At 41.1% G+C, this 14,863-nt stretch overlaps 1 protein-coding gene across 16 annotated transcripts in view; it reads left to right on the top strand.

Annotated features, from left to right (window-relative positions):
- The window catches only part of KIAA1217, a gene marked incomplete at its 3' end in the record, with an annotated part of 492,015 nt that overhangs the window by 189,448 nt on the left and 287,704 nt on the right, over positions 1–14,863 (top strand). Inside the window, exon 1 of one of the 16 annotated variants that reach the window (XM_081227595.1) lies at positions 7,302–8,605. The exons of 14 other annotated variants lie outside the window; for them this stretch is intronic. Of the gene's footprint in view, positions 1–7,301; positions 8,606–12,530; positions 13,034–14,863 lie in introns of those variants that run through there. One more of the 16 variants, XM_081227594.1, reaches the window with a different exon arrangement.

Raw genomic sequence — 14,863 nt, 5'->3', positions numbered from 1 at the left:
CCTGTGCCAGCTCCTGTGCAAGTCACTAAGCTGTCTGCATCCGTCCATACTGTGTGACCCACTGAAGATCTAGAGGAGTACCTTTGAAGGTTACAGCCACCATCGCAAGAGGAATGGGGAGAAAAGGACACCAGTGTTAACACTTGGGATCTGATGTTGGAGGTGGAATATGGGGGGGAAGATCTGGTCTGAAGCTCAGTGGATTTTTCGACACAATTCTATAGTGTCTTCCTTTTGAAAGGCTCTCAGATTTGCCCTCGCAGGGCCCTGCTTTGCTCCAGCCTCATTTTGTTTTCCCATCTCGGCATCTTTGTCGTGTCTGGCCTTTTCTTTCTCCTTCCCTTGCCCTAATCTGAGGTTTTCAGACCCTGCGCAGGTGTGAAGGTGAATCGTGAAGAGTGAGTTAATGTTGTGGGCTGTCAGATGGAGCTTTGAAGCGAGGTGTTGATTTTTGACAGAGTGTGGAGGGAGGTGCAACTTACTACAGTTAAGTAAGAGACTTCGCTCCATCTCCTGCTTGCACCTAAGAGGTACTTAGGGGTTAATGCATGTGTGAGGACTTTGTTTCATGAGTACTTACTGAGACCACCACTGGGGCAGTCAACAGTTCTACTCGGACAGCACCGAGATGCTGAGGGGAGAGCAGGTGGTTGGTGTAATACTTGAGGTAGCGACGTACCTGAGAAAGGAACGGGTGTATGCACTGTAATTACTGCGGGTGGATTCCATCTTCTGGGTCCTTCTGCCTCCCTCTATCCCTCCTTTCCCATTCCTTTGTTCCTTCTTTCTTTCCTTTTAGCTTTTAACCGTTTCAGTTAGACCGGAACACTCTCATATATGAAAGAGTGCTGAATATTAAAAGTGTGAGAACCGTCGCTCTTCCAAGTCAGCTGTGTACTTGTCCCATCTCTGTGATTCTTTCTCCAGCTGCTCTGTACAACATGTTTTACTTCTGGTTAAGTACCAGGAAGCTTAGTGCCCATACAGGCTTCTAGAGAACAAATGTCATTTGTGTACTCTCTTGGGTTTACCAGCTTTATTTGTTATTTCAAAGAATCAGTTTGCATTTATTTTTCTTTTCCATATTATTGTTTGCTATCGTGTTACTCACAGCTTTTATTATAGTTAATGGCCTTTTCCTAGTTTTTTAAGTTATCGTTGTTGTCTTTTATACTTTCTTAGAATGTGTATTGAGTTCACTTATTTTTAGTATTTCTTATTTAATAATGAAGGCATTTAAGGGCAAATATTTCCTGATGCCAGCTTGGGCCATGTCCTGCAGGGGGTGTTTTTTGTTTTGTTTTGTTTTTCTTTTTGTTTTTGGCTGTGCCGTGCAGCTTTCAGGATCTTAGTTCTCTGACCATGAATTGAATCCCGGCCCTGGCAGTGAGAGTGTGGAGTCCTAGCCGCTGGACCACCAGGGAATTCCCTGTCCTACAGTTTTGTATGAAATATTTTGTTTCATTATTTAAAGAAAGGTGAAAATTATAGTTTTGATTTTTCTCTTTTATTTAAGGGTTGTCGAGGAATATTTCATTTCCAAGTAGTTGAGGTTATCATTATTTATTTATAATTTCACTGGATGTGATCAGAGAATGCAGTCTGTAAAGTTCCTACCTTTAAATTTGTTTAAGGATTTGTTAAAAAACATTTTTTTGAATAGTCAAATATGCAGTCAATGTAAGTGTACCATAAATATTCACGGAAAATTACCTATTTTGTGCTTTTTATATATGCCCATGCATGCACATATATATATCAGGTTTCTTGTTTTGTTTGTTTGTTTGTTTTTTAGGTTTGTTGTTTTTATCACTCATTGCTCTCAGTCCTTATTTTGTTATTCTACTGCTATTCAGTTTTAAACAAAGTATAATAAAATCACTCACTATACTTGTATTTTTATCCTGTTTTTGCATTCTTAAGAATTTTTGCTTTATAGTTTTTTAGTTGTTTTATTTGTTGCAAACAAATTTGCGATGATTAGCCCTTCTTCCTAAATTATGTCTTTTTACATTCTGTTTAGTGTGTGGTTAACTTTTCTTAATATTAACATTGTCACTCTTGCTTTAAACTTGTTTGCATTTGTCTGGTATGTTTTACCCATCTATTTTCAAATTTTATTAATGAGTATGTATTAGAAATGACATATAACTTGGCTTGCTTTTTTAGCCTAATGTATCAGTCTTTGTCTTTAATAGGAAAATTCAGTCCTTTGATATCTAGTGTAATAACCAATGGACTTGATTATATTCCTTCATCTTAATTTGATAGCAAATGTATTTATTCTTTATTAAATACCATTCACACTCATTAATACTAAACAGTTACTCGAGTTTTAGTCTTGGCACTTCTCTGGTGGCGCAGTGGTTAAGAATCCGCCTGCCAATGCAGGGGACACGGGTTCGAGCCCTGGTCTGGGAAGATCCCACATGCCGTGGAGCAACTAAGCCCGTGCACCACAACTACTGAGCCTGCACTCTAGAGCCCACGAGCCACAACTACTGAGCTTGCGTGCCACAACTACTGAAGCCCATGCGCCTAGAGCCTGTGCTCCACAACAAGAGAAGCCACCGCAATGAGAAGCCTGCGCACCACAACGAAGAGTAGCTCCCACTCGCCGCGACTAGAGAAAGTCCGCATGCAGCAACGAAGATCCAATGCAGCCAAAAATAAATTAAAAAAAAAAAAAGTTTTAGTCTTGACAAATCGCACTTGACGTGATGGTAGGAGCTCCAAGTGAAAGTGACTGTTACACAGTCAGAGATAGAAGAGGACCAGGACCTGAGCCAGGAAACAAGACTGGACAGAAGCGTATTGGCAGTATCTGCTCTATTACAGTTCTCCAGAGAAACAGAACCATAGGTTAGAGATAGAACAAGAGTGAGCATGAGAGAAAGAGACTGATTCAGTTTAAGGACTTGGCTCCCACAGTTGTAGGGAGTGATAAGTTTGAAATCTGTAGAGCAAGCTGGGAGGTTGGAAATTCAGGTACGAGTTGATGTTGCTGCCTTGAGTCCAAGATCGGCAGACTGGAAACTCAGGCAGGGTTTCTGTGTTACAGTGTTGAGGCAGAATTCCTTTTTTGGAAACTCTAAGTCTTTGCTCTTAAGGCAAAGGCTTTGATTGGATGAGGCCCACCCACACTATGGAGGGCAATCTGCTTGACTCAGAAGTGTGCTGACTTAAATGTTAATCACATCTAAAAATACCATCACAGCAGCATCTAGACAGTTGTTTGACCAAACAACTGAGCACCATAGTCTAGCCAAGTTGCCACATAAAATTAATCATCACCTCAGTACCATAGAAAAAGCTGACTAAATGTGAATGGATAATTTCTAAAGCAAATGACATCTACAAACAAAAACAGAGCCACAGATCAAGGACTTAGCATTAGGGAATTACCACAGTTGGTTTCCATTGTTTCATTAAAAAATCCAAGTGTTCTTTTGCTTTTGGTGATACTCTGTAGTATGCTCTTGATTTACAAAATGTATCCTTGTTTTATTCTTTTGAACGTTGGTCAGTTTTTCTTTACACCAGAACTTCAGGTTGAAGATGCTTTTTGAGAGCCTGCTGTTTTGTTGACCTTATCTGTGTCGTAGTGGTTCTGTTTGTCCCAGGGTTATGAGCTGTAACATGTTAATCCTGTTCTGTGAAGCCCTTGCAGGCCTCCACACAGCCCAGAGCTAAACAAATGCCACTGCTCCGCCAACGCTGCTATGCTGATGGAACATCTCAGTCTGGACTGTTCCAGCCCCCATACCAGCTGTTGACTTGGTATATATGAGAGGATGTGCAGAGTCTGTGTTGCCCTTTACAATCCAATATAGTCAACATTCCTTATCTGCGGGTTTTGCATCCAAGGATACGGAGGGCTGACTGTACTACACCATTTAGTATAAGGCACTTGAGCATCTGCAGATTTTGGTACCCATGGGGGTCCTGGAACCAGTCACTGGTGGATAACAAGGGACGGCTGTATATATTTTCAGATTAGTCTGCTAAATAAATCTTTTCAGCATAGCTTAGTTTAGTTACTATTTAATATCTCCAATTATAAGCAAATTATTTTATTGGAGCATAGTTGATTTACAATATTGTGTTAGTTTCAGATGTACAGCAAAGGGATTCAGTTATAAATATGTGTATATATATTTTTCAGACTCTTTTACATTATAGGTTATTATAGGATAATGAATATAGTTCCCTGGGCTATACAGTAGGGCCTTGTTGTTTATTTTATATATAGTAGGGTGTATCTGTTAATCTCATACTCCTAATTTATCCCTCCCCTCTTCCTCTTTGGGAATCATAAGTTTGTTTTCTATGTCTGTGAGTCTTTCTGTTTTGTAAATAAGTTCATTTGTGTTACTTTTTAGATTCCACATTTAAGTGATATCATATGTTTGTCTTTCTCTGTCTTACTTACTTAGTATGATAATCTCAAGGTCAATCCATGCTGTTGCAAATGGAAAAATTTTCATTCTTTTTCACAGTTGAGTAATATTCCATTGTGTGTGTGTCTGTGTGTGTGTGTGTACCACATCTTCTTTATCCTTCATCTGTTGATGGACATTTATGTTGCTTCCATGTTTTGACTATTGTAAGTAGAGCTGTTTAGGAACACTGGGGTGCATGTATCTTTTCAAATTAGAGTTTTCACATTTTCCAGATACATGCCCAGGAGTGGGATTGCTGGATCATATGGCAGCTCTCTTTTTAGTTTTTTAAGGAACCTCCACTGTTTTCCATAGTGACTGTACCAATTTACATTCCCACCAACAGTGTAAGAGGGTTGCCTTTTCCCCACACCTTCTGCAGCATTTATTGTTTATAGACTTCTTAATGATGGCCATTCTGACCAGTGTGAGGTGACGTCTCATTGTAGTTTTGATTTGCATTTCTCAAATAATTAGCAATGTGGAGCATCTTTTCATGTGCCTGTTGCCCATCCGTATGTCTTCTTTGGAGAAATGTCTGTTTTGGTCTTCTGCCCATTTTTTGATTGGATTATTTGGGTTTTTTGATATTGAGTTGTATAAGCTGTTTGTATATTTTGGAAATTAAGCCCTTGTTGGTCACATCATTTACAAATATTTTCTCCACATCTGTAGGTTGTCTTTTTGTTTTATTTATGGTTTCCTTTGCTATGCAAAAGCTTATAAGTTTGACTAGGTCCCATTTGTTTATTTTTGCTTTTACTTATTTTGCCTTGGGAGACTGATCTAAGAAAATATTGCTACAATTTTTTTTTTTTTTTTTTTTCTTTTTGCGGTATGCGGGCCTCTCACTGTTGTGGCCTCTCCCGTTGCGGAGCACAGGCTCCGGACGCGCAGGCCCAGCGGCCATGGCTCACGGGCCCAGCCGCTCCGCGGCATATGGGATCCTCCCAGACCGGGGCACGAACCCGTATCCCCTGCATCGGCAGGCGGACTCTCAACCACTGCGCCACCAGGGAGGCCCTTGCTACAATTTTTGTCAGAATGTTTTGCCTGTCTTCTAGAAGCTTTATGGTGTCATGTCAATTACAAGGAACTTTATTAAACTAGGGAGAGCAGTGCCTGGTGGTTAAGCACATGCGTTTTGGTGGGGTTTTTGTTTTTTATTTTATTTTAGTTTTTTGGCTGCGCTACACAGCCTGTGGGATCTTAGTTCCCCGACCAGGGATCAAACCCGTGTCCCCTGCCTTGGAAGCGTGGATTCGTAACCACTGGACCGCCAGGGAATTACCAAGCACATGAGTTTTGGATTCAAACCTTGGATCTGCCTGGATTCAAACCGAGATTCCAACACTTAGTAGCCATCACTCAAATTACGTAACCTCTCTCAGGCTCACTTTCCCTTTCTCAACATGGGGATATCCAACATTCTTGCATCATACTACTGTTATGAGGCTTAAATGACATAAGGATTGGTTATTTTCATTATGAAAGTATGATTTTTTTCCTAGTCCAAGTGGTATTCCTTTTTTACGTGACACTTCTAACTCATGTTTTTAAGAAACAAAAATTCAGGCCATCAGTGGTGAAAGCCAGTGTCTTTCCCCAGTTATTTGTGTTCCTATCTTTCCGTGGACTTTTTCAGTGAGCAGTTTTCTATGTCTGTTATAAAATAGGTTTGATGAAACAAATTCAAGAGAAAGAATTTATATGCCATCCAAGTCCATCATGGATACCTAAAATGTTGCTAAATTTAGAAACAAAATAGCCCAGGAGTATGCATCTATTGAGCTTTGGCTGGGTTACTGTGGTGCTTGCTACGTTGCTATTAGGCAAATCGCAATGCTGCAGTACTGTTAAAGCTTCACCCTACTTGATGGTTTCCTCATTTTGGGGATGGTAGGAAAAATCAGAAATGGACTGGTCACCTTTCAGCAAATCTGGGCCTTTCTGCACAGCCCTCACATGTGTTGTCCTTACTGCAGAGATTACTGCTCAAAACTTTCCCCACTCTAAATAGCTCAGGATTGTCACATATCATAATGATGTCATTGTTTTGGATACAGAGTCTTCGGTCAGTGATGAATGAATGGGTTAATCTATTTGCTTTCACATCTGAGTTATTTGTGGGACTGTCTCCACTTGCCTGGCTTTCAGATTCTGACTCTTCTCCCTCTCTTTTCCAAGCTTGAATTCAGTAAGTAAAAGCTGAGATATTGTCATTTCCTAAATAACCCAAAGGGAAGATCTGGCATAATTTATAAGCACTCTGATGGCTGCATCAACTCTCCCATGACCCTCTCCCTAATGGAGCTTCGAGGAATAACCCTAAAATTGAATAGAGCCTCCACTCCATCTTTGAATTTCACCGAACAAAGCCTAGATCTGGTTATTTCTCGTTTTTGTTTGTTTCGCATTGTCTGTGCCCCACTGGGTAAAGCACGAGCGCGGCCTTCATCTGGATGTGTCTTCATCTCACAGAGGCAGTAACTGAATCTCTGACATAGTCTTACCTCCGAGGAGTGTTCCAACTCGGGCTGCTATCTTAAACCCATGTAGTTCTCGGTTCCCTTAGAAGGTAATGTCCCATCTGTGGACTGTGAAAGATGGCGATGCAAAACTCTCAGAAGAGTCAAGGTTGGGGATCCAAAGCATCTACTGTTGGTTCCATGCAAAGAGCCATTCTGAGTTTGTGAAGATGTTGCTTTTACCTGTGACCCTCTCTGCAAATACCTGGGCAACTTCAACACGGGGCCGGGGAGTGGGGGTGGGGGTTAGTATTTGCTCTCTGACCTTTGAGGACAGAGCTGTTGAGCCTGTTGCAGTTTGCAGCAGGAGCTATGGCAAATTAGAGCAGGCTGCACTCTCAGCCCCTGCTGCTCCCAGGACCCTGCAGTGTTATAGTAGATGCTACTGGAAGCTGCCTTCAGGTGCTTCCCAGCTTCCTGCTCAGCCCCATTGAAGAATTTTCCATGATGGCATTTGACAGCCATTTGACAATATTATAAATTCTCACAGATTTGGAGGAAGTCCCATTCAAACCTTTCTGGTACCTCGACATCATGGATCTTGGACTTGAGGGTATGCAGTGTGTCTGGGGTGAATTTAGAGGTGAGAAGAAAAGGTGCTGAGCCCAGTGTCACCAAGAGGGATTGGGCACAAATTGGGGGACTGCATAAAATTTGGGATAGTGAAAAGTGAATGAATGAAAGGCTTGAATATCTTAGAGCCTACTGACCCTTCCCAAGAAGAGTCAAGAACATGGATTTCAGTGCTATTGTGGTAACATAAATAAACTAGGACAAACGTACAAAAGATGTGAGTATGTTAGGAAAGAGTTAAAAAAATTCTCAGCACCTTCTCCTACCACCTCTGCAAACACAGAGGCCAAGAGAAAATGCACACACACACACACACACTCTCTCTCTCTCTCTCTCTCTCTCTCTCTCTCTCACATTCCAGCAAAGAACCTGTTTTGCAAGTTTTGCTGGTGAAAAGCAGGAAGGGGTTGCTGGAGAGAGGAGTGGAAAAGCCTTAGAAGTATTCGTAGAAGGTTTTTCAAAACCCAAGTTTTCAACGTAACTTTATCCTGCAGAGAGAGGCACATGGCCCACTGTAGGTTTTTCTTCGACCGATTAAGCGCATTGTTGGACAGGGAGGGGCAGATTAACGAATGCCTGTAATTTTGATCATTGTTTTCTGCAAAACAGCTCAGGCTTTGAAAATGAAGCCATCAGTTCTCGGCAGAGTTCCTGCCAACAGCACAAATTATACTGTACAGAGATGCAAAGCCCCTAAAAAGGTTTCATTAATGAACAATTTCAGATGCTTGTTTAAGTCTTCCCCCGACAGGTAACGTTGGCATGTAAGCAGGTGGGGTTAGGGTTTCCGTGGAGATTTATGATGTCATGCTTGAAAGAGCATGTCAAGACAGCCAATTTAACAAGTAGCTACTCAAAAAGTCCTATAGGCTGGAAGTAGCTTTTATGCAAATGACAAAAGAGTTTCACTGGGAAAAACGGCAAAAGAAAACAGTAGAGACATGGAGGGGGGTTTACCTGACAGCTCGGAAGGATGACCCCGGAGTCCATTAGAGACAAAAACTTCCAGAAGCCGAATTAGATTTTTCTGCTTTAACGGCCGCTTCACCTGTGGAGCTCCAGGTATGGGTAAATACGGGGTTTTTTTTTCTTCTGAGTTATTGCCAGAAATTATTTGGAAACATTGAGGTCTCTTTCTCTGCATTGTTCTCTTGGCAGGAAGCACTGAATCAATAAGCATGGCTTTCCCACACTGAATATTCGAGTGCTCATGCTTCAGGGCTGTTTTTTCAGGGCTTTTTTATTGAATGAACTGAGATTTTTGAATAGAGCTGAAAAACAAGTGATGCATTATGCGTTATGCTGATTTTGCCCTGTGAATAATGCTGTAAAAATGCGTAGGTAAAGATTAGAAGGACGATCTGAGAATTGAGATACTCTGTGTATTTGTGGATTATTCCCAGATGTTGGTTTCTTTCTCTCTTTTTTATTTTTTTCTTTAACTCTTCGAACAGAACTGAAATTGGGACTATGTGTATTTCTGTATTTTCAAGTTGCAAAATGCCAAAAATACAACCCGTGGAATATTACAGAAACAGGTTTATGAACATTGAACTTTTTAAAAAGTGTGTCTGTATATTTTTTCTCACAGAGGCATTTTATAAGACTAGAAAAATATCCTGTTTGAGATATCAGAGTTTCTGGACTTGAGGGAAGCAGGAATTGTAAATTCTAAGACAGATAAAGGCTTCTAGGGTGGGGGAATGCTTGATAAAATTCGTTTTTAAAGTGTACTTTCAGAAGGAAACCTTACTTTGGTGGTAGGAGGTTTTCTGTTTGCATCAGTTACTAGCAAGACTGAGTAAACAGTCCTGCCTGCGATATGGATGTGATAACGATCGCTGAAGGTAGCTGTGTGTCTGCAAAGTTGACTTAAAGGGGTTAGTTTGGGGACATCAGGGTGCGATATGAGTAGTTAGGTCCACCAAGGCTTAAAAGGCAATGAAAATCACATTTTTTTTTCTCTTTCATACACTGCATAAGGTGAAAGCACAGAGTTAAGAATAAAGATAACCTGTGCAATGGGAATTTGGGCTTTTGAAAGCAAAACTATTTAGGAGCACATGGACAGGATTTAAACTATTTTAAAAACTGACTAATGTCTGAGAATGAGAGCCTCCTGAAATTTGGCCATCAGCTAATGTAGATTAGCACCTGCATTGATATTCATGTTAAATGGTTGGGTTACCACAGTTATTGCAGAAAATTCGAGTGGCAGAGAATTCTGCTCCTAACATCAGAATGCCTGGGTGTTGAATCCACCTCCTACCTGTGCAACCTTAGAAAAGTAAATTCATGTCCTTAAGCCTCAGTGTTCTCCTCCATAGGATGGCAGTGATAATTGTGGCGTGGTGAGGATTAAGTGACAAAATATATATTGCACAGTTCTCAGAATACATGCTCCACGTGTTGATGATTGTTTTTATTTACCACTTTTGTGGTCCTGGACTGTTTGTAAAGTGTTTTCATCTTTTCCTTCATCTTATCATTGTAACAGCCCAGTGGGATTAGCAGAATCTTTTCATTCCCCCTTTACAGATCAAGAAACCCTGGTTCAGAGAGATACTGAAATATACAACACGATAAGCGGTCCTTCTACATTTCCTGCTATTTTTTTCTCCTTTTAGGGGTCTCTAAAAAAAATTAATGTGTTCCTGAAATAACTCCCAGTGGCAACTATTATTTCTATAAAGTAATTAAAATACAAAATGTTAACTGTGTCAAAGGAGCTAGGATATTCACGTTTTTACATTAATTATATGCGACATTTTTTTCTTGACAGGCTAGAGAAGTGATATTAATTTACTTTTTACTGGCACCTACTGATAGGAGCTTATCACTTCAGAGACTTACATGGTTAACTCTTACCTGCCTGTGATTTTTCTGGGCCCTGCAAGAAGAGTCAGGTTTTGCTGTTACCTGAGCAGGAAACCAAGTCACCAGGAGGCTGTGGGAATGGCCACAGAGAGCTCGGGGTCGGACACACTGTCTTTTCTCCTTTGTCTTCTAGACCTTGGCAACTCCCTCCCTTGTCTACCTCCCAGACCAAAACAGCCCATAATTATATTCTACATCCATTGTGTGTCAGAGACAAATATGTTTTTCTTTGTGTTATTTTTAACAGCAGGGTTTCCAGCCAGAGAAAACACTCTGTTAGTTCCAGGATTTTCCTAATGACTTGCCCGATGTTACCAAGTTGTCCGCATCAGACCGTTCAGAATTGTTTGGGTTCCCCACTCCTAAAAGAAGGCTCTTAGCAGGAGTGGTGGGTAGATTCATCGAGTGGAATCCTGAAGGCGTTCTCATCTCTGAGCTGCTGAGGGCGAGCTCATTCTGTCCCAGACAATTCATTAAACATGGTCATCTGAACGGCAGCAGGCTGTATGGTGCCCAGTGCTGTTTGGGGACCCTGGGAAAAGCTCTGATTATCTCAAGGGCAGATCTCTGAGTCTGAAAGCAAAGGTTGATTTCATTCAGAGTTTCAGTTCCAAATATGAACCACCACCTGCAAGTTGAAAGTAGAAACCGGTCATGAAATCAAACAGCCACAGGGTGCTGAAATTCCACATTGGTTCCGAGTCACTCATGTATATTCTTATAATTTTCTTTTCCCCACAGACTCTGTTTTAGAAGTCCATTAAGCTTTTTATGACACTTAGTTGTTGTATTGCTCAGAGATTATCTGCTGACTCATAAGTAGTGATTGCATCTAGAAGCAGGTTTTACACCCAGTGGGGTTTAATAAAGATTTATTGAATCACAGGGATTGTGCACACAAGGGTTCAAGGGCCAGGTTTCCTGGGTTCGAATCTTGTCTCCATTACTCACTAGTAGCAAGGTTTCCTGTTGAAGAACATATGTAGGTCTGTTCATATTACCAATAAAATGTAACATCTGAATTTTAAAAGCCTCTTAGCACAGGGATTAGTGATCTTTAAATACAGTTGACCCTTGAACAATGTGGGTATATAATCCACGTATAGCTTTTGACTCTCCCCAAATTTAACTACTAATAATAGCCTACTGCTGACTGGAAGCCGTACTGGTAGCATAAACAGCCATTTAACACATATATTGTATGTTGTATGTATAATATACTGTATTCTTACAATAAAATAAACTGGAGAAAAGCAAAAGTTAAAAAACCATAAGGAGGAGAAAATACATTTACAGTATACATATGTATTTATTGAAAAAAGTGGACTGACCTAGTTCAAACCCATGTTGTTCAAAGGTCAACTGTATTATACTTTTCTCTTTTAAAAACGTTTTGGAGATTTTTTCTTCAGAAAGAAAGGCACTGAAATCTCACAGGTCAGGAAGTGGAACCAGGACTTGCTCTGGGGGAGGTGTGCGTAAAGCTCTTCTGAGTGGGGGTGAAGCTAGAAGCTGCTTAAGGCCCAGGCCCTTGTCCTTGCTATTCATCAATTTCACTTTGTCAGAAACACTCCTGTTTAGAAGCTGATGGGGAGCTGTTTCCAAAAATCTATTTATTAAAAAAAAAAAAAAAGTCATCCTGGAAAATGGTGGCATCCCAGTTGATGTTGCTTTTCTCTTCAGTGTGAAGCCCTGAAGGGACCAGCAGGTGGACTGAGAAGGGCCTTTCCTCCTCTTCTCGGTTTTCTTTCCTTAACTTTTTCTTAAGCAGGAGAAACATAATTCACTGGAAGCAAAAATTCCTCAGGGACCTGAGTTTGGGATTTGTTTTTATGATGAATTGTGAAACACCATGGCTGGGCTCTTGAGTATGGATTTTGGCCATTGTGTATTTCAGGGTGAAATTTTTTTTTTTTTTTACATCTTTATTGGAGTATAATTGCTTTACAATGGTGTGTTAGTTTCTGCTTTATAACAAAGTGAATCAGTTATACATATACTTATGTTCCCATATCTCTTCCCTCTTGCATCTCCCTCCCTCCCACCCTCCCTATCCCATTCAGGGTGAAATTTCCTCAGAAATCAATCCGATATGGATTGCTTTCTTGTAAACTTCCCATCTTGTGCATTTAACTTGTAACCTGATGAGAGAAAATATGGGAGAGAAGGCTTTTTTTTTTTTTTTTTTCCTGGAAGCATAATATCAAGGTAGACAGGGTTCTGAGGTTACCAAATCTGCTGTCCCCTGTACAACCAAAGCAAGTCCTCCTTGGTTTGTGCAGACGGTTGTGTAACATCTGTGCACCTGGAGGCCTCGGGGCCCGTGGGTTGTGGTGGAAAGGATGGAATTCCGGGCGACCTTAGGGAGGGAGGGACCAGAGGAGGACAAAGGTTGGAGACTGGGGTGAGCTTTATACCAACGACAGGAAGTTCCGCTGCTTTTGCGTCCAGACTTACAGGCAGCGGGAAGAATTCTGAACTACTCCTTCGTACGAATGGCAAAAGTGAATGTGAAGTATTTTTACACGTTTGGAGAAATCCCTTCTCTAGAGATCTTCCAGAGAGGAGCGTACAGCTGATTTTATGTGATGACCTGAGGACAGTCAGTCCAAGGTAAAGGCAGGTGATAGTTTTTCTGGCCTCTCGCAGCCCTAGGATTCTAGCCTGTGGTCTCCCCTCACACATGGTTCACTTCACTTCCACCCCTGTCTGCTTGCTCAGGACTAAGCAACAGAAGTGATAATGGGTGTCCCATCAGCATTTTCACCAGGGTTCACAAGTGCAGGTGGTCACGTCAGCCCCCGTAAACCTGACGGTGGCACCGTCCTCCAAGCTGTTCAGATGGCACGAGACAGAAAGCAAAGACCCCATCAGGGGGTGTTTTTTTACTGATCCATAGTGCGCTCTGTGAACTTTCGGAGGGGACGTTCTTTGGCTTTACTACTTGCCCCTCGGAAGGAAAGCTGCCGCCATACACGCTTTTTGGAATAGCTGACAAAACAGATTCGGATGGACCCTTGGTCATTTTCAGTCTTTGAGATTAAGAATATTTGTAAACACCCCTGAGAATGTCACATGGACGTCAAGTCACAATAGGCATTAGTCGGGTACATGTGCCACCATCACATAGCCTGCTGGTGCAGAGGGACAATTTTTAAAAATCATCCTGTTTGAATTTTGCACCAGGTAAGGTTCATGGGCCCCCTTCAACTTTAACTGTACCTTTATTTGAATCCTTTTTCAGGGTAAATTTTAAGACTCCAGCCCACTGACTCATAAAGGACCATTTTCAGTTTCTTCTTTGGGGAGTGTGTGTGTGTGCTTCTGTGTGTATCTGTGTGTATATGTGTGTGTTTACAATGGTGAGAAGAGCCCGAACTGATTTAGAGCTATTCTCTCTTCAGAGCAATGAAAGTAGTACCCTATAATCTATTAACTTGACCCTTCTTAATTGCTGTTTCGATTGCTTCTTTTTTCTCTGCCTGTTATGAACAGCACTGCGGTGACCTTCTATGTGGCTGTGCACATGTCAGTAAATCTGAAGCACAAATTCCTAGACGTCAGATTACTAGGTTTTTACTATTCATTTACAGGGCTTACTCACATTGAAAGGTATTGCCCAGTTTTCTCTCAAAAAGACTTACCAGTTTATTCTGTCAGTTTGAGTGCTTGAGAATCAGTTATGGTATGTTCAGATAATACAGTTCTCTGCAGTCATGACAGTAGATGAAGTAGGCTGGATGTGCAGGTGTGGACATGTAACCAAGCTATATTAAATAAGCAGTATTATTCACGGAGCAATGTAGGTAGTGTGATCCCATTTATTTTTAAAAGGCTGGATCCTGTTTGTATGGAAAAGCATGTCCATTTTCTGGGTACTTATTTTTCCATTAAACATTTCTAGAATGACACCTAATAAATCAGAAAGAGGGACCAGTGGGCTTGGTGAGGACGGAAGCTTTTATTTTTAACTAACAGACTTCTCTACTATTTATATTTTTATCATATGTATAATACTTCCCTGGAAGCCAACCGTTTCCAGGTGGGCTGAGAAAGTGACTTTCTCATGCACCAACCCATGAGCAGATTTGTGCTTTGATGTAGTTGTCCCTTGAAGAAGGAGATGATTCTCTTTTTTTCCTTCTTCTTGGGAGCAGTTGCTTCTGATGGCACTAGTAGTCTTATTCCCAACAGAATTTCCCCTAAACCATTTTATTCCGGTCACGATCCCATTTATTTATTTATTTCTAAATAAATGCTGTTTGGGGTTCTGAGCCTCATGTGTGTTTGGATTAAATATGTTTAAGCTGCCTGAACTTGTCAACAAAAGCACTAAATTCACCTTCCCTTGGTCAAGTCATCCTCTCACCAATGGTATAAAACATTCACTTCACGTCCCCATGAAAATACTTTACAACCAAACTTTACCCCTTGCCCGTTAGT

The sequence above is a fragment of the Mesoplodon bidens genome (assembly GCF_964165515.1).
Source record: "Mesoplodon bidens genome assembly, chromosome: 3".
NCBI lineage: Eukaryota > Metazoa > Chordata > Mammalia > Artiodactyla > Ziphiidae > Mesoplodon > Mesoplodon bidens.
This window is presented reverse-complemented; position numbering and strand designations above follow the sequence as displayed.